Source organism: Symphodus melops, assembly GCF_947650265.1.
Source record: "Symphodus melops genome assembly, chromosome: 7".
Classification (NCBI taxonomy): domain Eukaryota; kingdom Metazoa; phylum Chordata; class Actinopteri; order Labriformes; family Labridae; genus Symphodus; species Symphodus melops.
Genome location: NC_136697.1, coordinates 26,961,376 through 26,971,074, shown reverse-complemented (window position 1 = coordinate 26,971,074; position 9,699 = coordinate 26,961,376). Strand labels below are relative to the sequence as shown.

The following is a 9,699-nucleotide window of genomic DNA, read 5'->3' as shown; positions in this document are numbered from 1 at the left end:
TGGTCACTATCAGGGCAGCCAATAAACATGTACATGACAATGAAAACAAACAGAAAAACTCTTTCAAGGGAGACATACACGGCCAGGACAGGCAGCAGCAAAAAAAAAACAGAGTGACACAAAGTACAATTTACAAAACACAACATTTTGCATTATAATAGAACCATGTCCAAGCAGTCGAGCTAAAAACATCGGCATCCTATTGAATTTGTTTCCATGTTTTGTTTTTTTTCATTTTAGATTTAAAAACATCACAGGACAGCTCTTTTAGTTTGACGTCATTCTCCAACAGATTCCAGGCTGAGGCTGCAGACTTTTGAGGGGTGGCAGGATAGCTCAGTCGGGTCGGGTTGGGAACTGGAGGGTCGCTGGTTTCGAGTCCTGCTGTATGGAAATTGACTTCACTTCCTTGGGCACAAGCCGTCACTCTGACGTCTCTCAGTGCATGCCCACAGATCCTGTTGAATGTCCACCAGGGTGAAAACACAGTAATTTCATCTCGGGGATCAATAGAGTTAAAAAGAAAAATACATGAAAGTCTTTTTCCCGTTCCTGTTGGAGCGTTTGTAACAGAAAGCATAAAAAGGTCCAGAGAACGCAAAGAATACTGTCCAGAAAGAATACTTTAAAAAAAGAGTAAATGTTATTCTTTAAGCTCTGTGTTGTGTAACTTGTTTCTAAGATACTAGAAGTGTTCTTCATCTCTTTCCCTGCTTGGCTCTTGTGGACACATTTTGATATATATCGTCCTTTTAAAACTGCAACAAACCCACCTTTATAATCTGTGTTTCATGTTGGTAAAACTCGACCTTAGCAAAGAGAAAGGATCAATATCTTTAACTTGTTTAAATGAAAGCTTTTATGGCTCAGTCAGGAGATTCCTGCTGCAGGAGGGCATGATAGACACGACGATGCATGATCAGAAGCTGGAAACACGGTGAAAGATTTACTATCATGGCATGAATACAGTGCTGCAGCTTCGCCTTCAGCATATAAAGCTGCAAACAGGAACGTCTCTCTCACGCCGCTCCTCTTCCTGGAACCAATCAGAGCTTGTTAACCCCTCCCTCTTCTTCCTGCTCTCACACACAGCCAGCCCCACTCTGACGTGTATTTCCTCCTTCTCTCCACATCAGATCTAATGTTTGAGGATGGGTGTAACCAACATGTGCGAGAGCAGACTGTGAACAAACACATGCTGTGTAGATCAGAGGTCAAACCAGTTTGATTTCTCAGGAAGTGAAACTCAGACAGTCGTTGTTACCGAGAGGAGAAATGGCACAGAAAGGAGTTCAGCTAGACCGGGAGGCTTTCTCTTGTTCCATCTGTCTGGATCTACTGAAGGATCCGGTCGCTCTTCCCTGTGGACACAGTTACTGTATGAAGTGTATTAAAAACCACTGGGATACACAGGATGAGAAGAGAGTCTACAGCTGCCCTCAGTGCAGACAGGACTTCACACCGAGGCCTGTCCTGGTGAAAAACACCATGTTAGCAGTTTTAGTGGAGGAGCTGAAGAAGACTGGACTCCAAGCTGCTCCTGCTGATCTCTGCTATGCTGGACCTGAAGATGTGGCCTGTGATGTCTGCACCGGGAGGAAACTGAAAGCCTGTAAGTCCTGTCTGCAGTGTCTGGCCTCTTACTGTGAGAAACACCTCCAGCCTCATTTTAAAGTACCTCCATTTAAGAAACACAAGCTGGTGGAGCCCTCCAAGAAGCTCCAGGAGAACGTCTGCTCTCGTCATAATGAGGAAATGAAATTATTCTGTCGTACTGATCAGCAGTCTATCTGTTATCTCTGTTTAATGGACGAACACAAAGGTCACGACACAGTCTCAGCTGCAGCAGAAAGGAGCGAGAAGCAGAGAGAGCTCGAGGTGAGTCGACAAAACATCCAGCAGAGAATCCAGGATGGAGAGAAAGATGTGAAGCTGCTCCATCAGGAGGAGGAGGCTATCAATGGCTCTGCTGATAAAACAGTGGGGAACAGTGAAAAGATGTTCACTGAGCTGATCCGTCTCATGGAGAAAAGACGCTCTGATGTGACGCAGCAGGTCAGATCCCAGCAGCAAACTGAAGTGAGTCGAGTCAGAGAGCGTCAGGAGAAGCTGGAGCAGGAGATCACTGAGCTGAAGAGGAAAGACGCTGAACTGGAGAAGCTCTCACACACACAAGATCACAACCAGTTTCTACAGGACTACCCCTCAGTGTCAGCACTCAGTGAATCTACACACTCATCCAGCATCAAGATCCGTCCTCTGAGGTACTTTGAGGACGTGACAGCAGCTGTGTCAGAAGTCAGAGATAAACTACAGGACGTCCTGACAGACAAATGGACAAACGTCTCACAGACACTGACTCAAGTGGATGTTTTACTGCCACAACCAGAACCAGAACCAGAACCAGAGCCCAAGACCAGAGCTGAGTTCTTAAGATATTCATGTGACATCACACTGGATCCAAACACAGCAAACACATGGCTGTTATTATCTGATGAGAACAGAAAAGTAACAGTGATGAGTAAACATCAGTCTTATTCTAGTCACCCAGACAGATTCACTTATTGGCATCAGGTCCTGAGTAAAGAGAGTCTGACTGGACGTTGTTACTGGGAGGTGGAGTGGAGAGGAGGAGGAGTTTATGTAGCAGTCACATACAAGAATATCAGCAGAGCAGGGAACTCATTTGAATGTTGGTTTGGAGATAATGACAAATCTTGGATGTTAGATTGTGACAACAACAGTTATTACTTTTGGTACAACAAAGTCAGGACTCCTGTCTCAGGTCCTCGGTCCTCCAGAGTAGGAGTGTACCTGGATCACAGAGCAGGTATTCTGTCCTTCTACAGCATCTCTGAAACCATGACTCTCCTCCACAGAGTCCAGACCACATTCACTCAGCCTCTACATGCTGGACTCGGGTTTTATGAATATGGATCCTCTGCTGAGTTGTGTAAACTGAAGTAGACAGAAGTCATTACGGAGACAGATGTTTAACTTGCTGTGTTTCAAATCTTCAACTTGATTTTTTATTCTTGCTCGTTGCTGAGATGTGATGGTCGTCACCTGTCAATCAAACTTTATGGGCGGTACTTTGACCTCTTCTCGTCTGTTCTGTAAATGTTTGAGTGTCTTTAAGTGACGCTCCTTCCTGTGTCTGTTTAGCCGTGGACTCTTTCACTGCTCACCATGACTTTTGTTCACCTGAACTGACATTTCTCTGTGTGAAAACATCAACTTCTCTCTGCTCTCCATGTTTGATTATTTGTATTCATACATTTATATGCTGTTGTTTCTGTTCTGATTCAGAGTCTGAAGAGAGAGAGAGAGAGAGCAGCAAACTTTTCTTTCATGCTGATTTTCTCTTCTCACCACTTTGAACATTTGTAGAAAATCTATAAAATCCCACTTAAAGAAACGAGTTAGTCAGAATAAATGTTGATCATATTCAAAGTGATGTAAAAATGTCCTCTGAGGTGTTTTAAAAATGTAATCCTCCTGATTAAATCAATAAGGAGATAAATCCTGGTTTTCTGTGAGCAGAGATTCTGATCAAACAAAGTGATTGTGTGGATGAAGTGAATGTGTTCATGAAATGATTGAAGGAGAGACATTGAACACACTTTACTGATTTGATGTGTCGGAGCCATAATGTGTGTTTTTACCTCTGTTGATTATTTGTTATATTTTGCTCCTTATATGGGTTTGATATAGTTTCCAGTAATTAGCAGTGGGCGTGGCTTACTTTAATTTTACCTGTGTGTTTGGGGTGACGGGAGATGAGTGTGTTGAAAATGATAGAAAAGATGCAATTTGCTGAATTTGTTTTGCAATTTCTGTATTTTGATCATTTAATCCATTAAACCTATTAGATAATCATAACTGCTTTTGTTTGCTCATACGTAATCCCATGTTCTTCTTTCCTTTTTTTGTTTTAATTAATGATGTAACCCTGACAATGTTTTGGTAAACCGTATGCAGCGATGAACCACACACACACTTATGATAGCGTGTGGTTTTGAGATGTACCGGTTTGAACTTACGACAGGTGAAGAGGTTCATGAAGGATTCTTGTGGTTCAGGCACTTGGTTTTAAACTTTTAAAATCTTATCTTTAACTTCTATTTTGTCCTTGTATAATTTCTTACTTTACTGATTTGTATTGGAGTTTTAAAAGACTTTGTCAGATTTTTCACCTTTAAATTTTTAAAAAAAAAAAATCAATAAATGTAATAAAATCTTCCAAAATCCTCCTTTTTTGATTGGGTTTCTTCACGGCGCCCCGTGAGCCTCGGAGGTAAGCATTGACCCACCACACTACGGCACACTAACAAGAAACAGATTTTCACACCTCACACTTTAATGCATATTGATAGTCACCTTACTGAGCACAGGTCACTTTAATGATAATCACCCTAATCATGTCTGGTTTCATCCTACTGTTGTGTTATGCTACATCTGTAATGGTTGACATGATCTCTCTAACTAGGTCAAGTTTCACTCTATTGTCTTTGACACTTAATGCTCATCTGCTCCTCAATAGTTGGGTACTTTAATGGCAATCACCCTAAGCACTCCTGGTTTCACCTTATTGTTTTGGACACTTAATGCTAAACACTGCTCCTTTATGTTGCTGAGCACTTTAATGGCCCAGTCTGCATCGCTGCATTGACTGTTTAATGACTGTACTCACACCTCTGGCACTACCTCAAACACCTCTGTACATGCACATGTAACTAGTTTCTAGAAGGTCAGCACTTTGTTTCTAAGGCTCTTTAACTGTTTACAGGTCTCTTTTAATCAGCACATGTTTTTCTCTCCTCACAGGTTATGTACATACTATATAAGTTTTAAGTCTAATGCTAATGCTAACTGCACAGGTTTAACCTTTACTCTTAGTCACATAGGGGCAGCTAAATCATGTTTTGGGGATTATTGACGCGAAACGGAGCGTGGGACATTTAAACAGATGATGAACATCAGTGAGTTTGTAAAGAGTCGCTCTGTGATGAGCTGGGATTAAAAAGAGTCTGACGAAGAGGAGTCCGTTTTATTAGGGACCGAAGCACTGACCAGTGCGAAGGACCCTATTGAAACCCAAATGATTATTATTTTTTTTTTTTTTGTTCCGCCTCTTTGGAGCCACTTTTGACGGCTTGAACGTGAATGAAAACTCATCAAAATCTCCAACGTCATCGGGTCTGGCGAAAAATTTGATATTTTTGTCATTTCGTAAAAAAAATTAGCAAAATGACTCAGTGGCGCCCCCTTCAAATTTTGAGGTTTTTTCATCGTACGTGCACGACAATTTTTAGGCACATTCAGCATGCGAGATCTCACATAAAATCCTCTTACACCCATAGTCAAAACCAAACAGGAAGTCCGCCATATTTTTTTTCAATGGCGAAAATTCGCGTTTCACAGGTTAGCTATTTGAACGAACTCCTCCAAAAGCGTTTATCCGATTGACACAATGAGAATGTCAGTGTGTTCTCGACATGTTGAAGATCTCTCGTTGTTCTCTGCACGTTATTTCCTCAAAGGGCGTGGTCATACTGACGCGTTGTTCGTCACAAACAGGAAGTAGTTTGTAACGGGCCTCACTATAGTCATACATTCATCAAACATCATACACATGATCCCAGTGGAAAAATAAAACTAGACATGTTGGCATAAAAAGTGGGCGTGGCTAATTTACTCAGTGGCGCCCCCTTGAAATTTTCAAAAAGGCCTCCCCATTTAGGTTTTTTTGTCCTACATACACAAAAAATTTTATGCTCATTGGGCATGTCAGGAGATACATAAAAGCCTCTTACACCCATGGTCATAACCAAACAGGAAGTCCGCCATATTTTTTTTAATGCAAGAAAAATGGCTGAAATTCCTTTTTCACAGGTTAGCTATTTGAACGAACTCCTCCCAAAGCGTTTATCCGATCATCGTAAACTCAATCTTAGTGTGTTCTCGACATGTTGAAGATCTCTCTTTGTGCTCCGCACGTTATTTCGTCAAAGGGCGTGGCCACGGCGTACCATCAAACTTTGATGTCTCGGCACACTCCAATTTTTTAACGTTCGATGACTGTAAGGCCTGCTGCTTGGCCTCGTGTCGCGGCTGCACTCCTGCGGTCGCACTCTCGCGGTCGCGACACGCGCCGACATGCGTGGGGTGCTTCGGTCCCTTCATCACCGCTTGCGGTTTTAATATTCTCACTTATTTATCTTCTGAACGTTTCATCATTTAGATTATAATCAATCATTTTCAGTATCCTGACACATAAATATCTGTTTTTATAAAATACAGAGTTCACTGTCTAAATACAGGCTAGGTTAAGTCCAAACTGTTTAATAATAATCAATAATTATAGACAATTCAAAATGAAATCTTTTAGTCAGTAGAAACTGTCCTTTTGGTTATGAGTAGACTGCAGGTTGTTCTTCAGGTGTTTTTTTTATCAGGTAAAGACACTAAACACTGTAACTGTGTGTGTTTGATGAGAAATAATACAGTGTGTGTGTTTGATGAGAAATAATACAGTGCGTGTGTTTGATTAGAAATAATACAGTGCGTGTGTGTGTGTGGACATAAACAGCTGTTCGGCTGATTGACAGCTGAACGTGATCAGCGCCATGTGAAGCTGTAGAGGAAACGACGTCTCATGTGTATTAAAGCTGATTTCCTCTGTCCTCTCTCCTCTGCTTCGTTTCCTCCGTGCATCTCTGGTGGAAGGGACTAAGACGCAAGTGGAGGAGACAACTCGGAGGACACTCGGTGCAAATAGGGGAACTGAGATTGAGCCATAGCCAGCCGCTCTGACTCTGTATTTCCTGGTTCCCTCCCCTTCATATCTACAAGTTGAGGATGGGTGTAACCAACAAGAGTTGCACAGACTCTGAACAAACACATGCTGTGTAGATCAGAGGGGAAACTAGTTTGATTTCTCAAGAAGTGAAACTCTGACAGTCGTTGTTACAGAGAGGAGAAATGGCACAGAAAGGAGTTCAGCTAGACAGGGAGGCTTTTTCTTGTTCAATCTGTCTGGATCTACTGAAGGATCCGGTGACTATTCCCTGTGGACACAGCTACTGTATGAAGTGTATTAAAAGACACTGGGATACACAGGATGAGAAGAGAGTCTACAGCTGCCCTCAGTGCAGACAGGACTTCACACCGAGGCCTGTCCTGGTGAAAAACACCATGTTAGCAGTTTTAGTGGAGGAGCTGAAGAAGACTGGACTCCAAGCTGCTCCTGTTGATCTCTGCTATGCTGGACCTGAAGATGTGGCCTGTGATGTCTGCACCGGGAGGAAACTGAAAGCCTGTAAGTCCTGTCTGCAGTGTCTGGCCTCTTACTGTGAGAAACACCTCCAGCCTCATTTTAAAGTACCTCCATTTAAGAAACATAAGCTGGTGGAGCCCTCCAAGAAGCTGCAGGAGAACGTCTGCTCTCGTCATAATGAGGTGATGAAGATGTTCTGTCGCTCTGATCAGCAGTCTATCTGTTATCTCTGCTCTGTGGACGAACACAAAGGTCACGACACAGTCTCAGCTGCAGCAGAAAGGAGCGAGAAGCAGAGAGAGCTCGAGGTGAGTCGACAAAACATCCAGCAGAGAATTCACGAAAGTAAGAACGGCATGAAGCTGCTCCAACAGAAGGTGAAGGCTATCAATGGCTCTGCTGATAAAACAGTGGGGAACAGTGAGAAGATGTTCACTGAGCTGATCCGTCTCATGGAGAAAAGACGCTCTGATGTGAAGCAGCAGGTCAGATCCCAGCAGGAAACTGAAGTGAGTCGAGTCAGAGAGCGTCAGGAGAAGCTGGAGCAGGAGATCACTGAGCTGAAGAGGAAAGACGCTGAACTGGAGAAGCTCTCACACACACAAGATCACAACCAGTTTCTACAGGACTACCCCTCAGTGTCAGCACTCAGTGAATCTACACACTCATCCAGCATCAAGATCCGTCCTCTGAGGTACTTTGAGGAAGTGACAGCAGCTGTGTCAGAAGTCAGAGATAAACTACAGGACGTCCTGACAGACAAATGGACAAACATCTCACAGACACTGACTCAAGTGGATGTTTTACTGCCACAACCCAAACCAGAACCAGAATCAAAGCCCAAGACCAGAGCTGAGTTCTTAAAATATTCATGTGACATCACACTGGATCCAAACACAGCAAACACACGTCTGTTTTTATCTGATGGGAACAGAAAAGTAACACGAGTGAGTGAACGTCAGTCTTATTCTAGTCACCCAGACAGATTCACTGGTTATTGGTCTCAGGTCCTGAGTAAAGAGAGTCTGACTGGACGTTGTTACTGGGAGGTGGAGTGGAGAGGAAGAGGAGTTTCTGTAGCAGTCACATACAAGAATATCAGCAGAGCAGGGAGAGCAGATGAATGTTTGTTTGGCTGTAATGACAAATCTTGGATGTTATATTGTGACAACAACAGTTATAACTTTTGTTACAACAATGTCAGGACTCCTGTCTCAGGTCCTCGGTCCTCCAGAGTAGGAGTGTACCTGGATCAAAGAGCAGGTATTCTGTCTTTCTACAACATCTCTGAAACCATGACTCTCCTCCACAGAGTCCAGACCACATTCACTCAGCCTCTACATGCTGGACTCGGGTTTGATTATGTTGGAGACTCTGCTGAGTTGTGTAAACTGAAATAGACAGAAGTCATTAAGGAGACAGAGGTTTAACTTGATGTGTTTCAAATCTTCAACTTCATTTTTATTCTTGCTCGTTGCTGAGATGTGATGGTCGTCACCTGTCAATCAAACTTTATGGGCGGTACTTTGACCTCTTCTTGTCTGTTCTGTAAATGTTTGAGTGTCTTTAAGTGACGCTCCTTCCTGTGTCTGTTTAGCCGTGGACTCTTTCACCGCTCACCATGACTTTTGTTCATAAATTTAATAAAATCTTCCAAAATCCTCCGTCTTTGATTGGGTTTTTTCACGGCGCCACGTGAGCCTCGGAGGTAAGCATTGACCCACCACACTACGGCACACTAACAAGAAACAGATTTTCACACCTCATACCACCGAGCATCGACAATAGAGGGGCAGCTGTGAAGGGGTTGTAGTGGTACCTAGTTATCCTATGGGACGGATATTAGATAATTTTATAGTGAGCTCTAATCATATAGGAAACAAGTAGACTAGTTAACTACAGCAGGTGACTGTTTCTGTTAGCCTCAATAGGATCGTGCCCCTTTATTTTTATATTTACCCATTACAACAGTACAACAGGTAATTTGCTGAAAGTAGTTGAATGTGAGTAAAATATCTGCATACTTTTTTCCTAGCTGGGACAAACTTAAACTGTCAAAAGATTTATATTTGATTTGAATTATAAATTAACGCTGTGTTGTTGTGTTTAAACTTCCCTTCATCATATTGAGGGGCCTGAACCAAAATGACAAGTAAATGAAAATGCTTTAGTGTCTCAAGACTAAAGAATAAGAATAATGTTTGAATGTGTGTTGAATTCACACATTCGGTAGGTCTCCGTCCTTACTACATGCTCAGCGAGTTCTCCCACGCCATTGTTGTTGTTGTTTACATCCCCCGCAAGCACACGTCGAGACTGCGTGTGACGTCATCCACTCGAACATCTCGAGATTAGAAACACTGCACCCTGATGCTTTCATTGCCATCTCAGGGGACTTTAACCATGTTACATTGAATTCC

The 9,699-nt window shown here is 42.7% G+C and overlaps 1 pseudogene across 1 annotated transcript; it reads left to right on the top strand.

Moving 5' to 3' along the window:
• Window positions 1-1,275: 1,275 nt before the first annotated feature.
• LOC306826279 lies at window positions 1,276-8,679 on the top strand (annotated as a pseudogene). Its single transcript has 2 exons — window positions 1,276-2,955; window positions 6,916-8,679. The product of its transcript is annotated as an uncharacterized misc_RNA (transcript).
• Window positions 8,680-9,699: the final 1,020 nt, after the last annotated feature.